Source organism: Pan paniscus, chromosome 13 (genome assembly GCF_029289425.2).
Source record: "Pan paniscus chromosome 13, NHGRI_mPanPan1-v2.0_pri, whole genome shotgun sequence".
NCBI lineage: Eukaryota > Metazoa > Chordata > Mammalia > Primates > Hominidae > Pan > Pan paniscus.
The window spans coordinates 72,790,770-72,791,362 of NC_073262.2; the positions used below are offsets into that span (position 1 = coordinate 72,790,770).

Consider the following 593-nt stretch of genomic DNA (forward strand, 5'->3'; position numbering starts at 1 on the left):
TCAGCCAGGGTCTGCAGGTCGGACCTGGCACTTGGCAAAGTACTTTATCTAGTGTGTCACCATATGTCACTTTTATTAATTAACTTATCAATGTCCTTTATGGCATTTCCCCATCTCCAGTACAGGTTTCAGTCTAGGGTCAGGTATGGCATTTTGTTGTCATTTCTCTTTAGCCTCCTTTAATCTGGCTTTCACAATGTTGATTCCCCCATCTGACCCCACTCCACCATTACCCACCACCAATACCCTTTTTTGTTCCTCACAAATTTGTGTCATCTTCGTGCAGGGCTATGCTAATCTTCTCTATGTCATTTCAATTTTCACATATCTGCTGCCAAAGCAAGCACCACGCACCATTTTTGTTTGAATTGCATGTTCCTCATTGTGTGTTTGTCTCATGTTTCCTTATGGTCAGATTACATAATTTCAACCTGAATACTGTCCTATCCAGGGTGTCACATCAAGAGCCACACAATGTCGTCTGTACTGCAGAAATGAGGTTAATTTTGATCACCTGGTCAAAAAGTGTTACACGGTTTCTACTTGGTCTCATTACCATTTTGGTTTTTTTCTCCCTCACAACTAATAAGAAA

At 41.0% G+C, this 593-nt stretch overlaps 1 non-coding gene across 1 annotated transcript; it reads right to left on the bottom strand.

The window, feature by feature from the left end:
* Positions 1-241: 241 nt before the first annotated feature.
* On the bottom strand, positions 242-343 carry LOC112439124 (U6 spliceosomal RNA). The gene has a single exon (XR_003027430.1). It is a non-coding gene; the product is annotated as a U6 spliceosomal RNA (small nuclear RNA).
* Between the last annotated feature and the right edge of the window lie 250 nt (positions 344-593).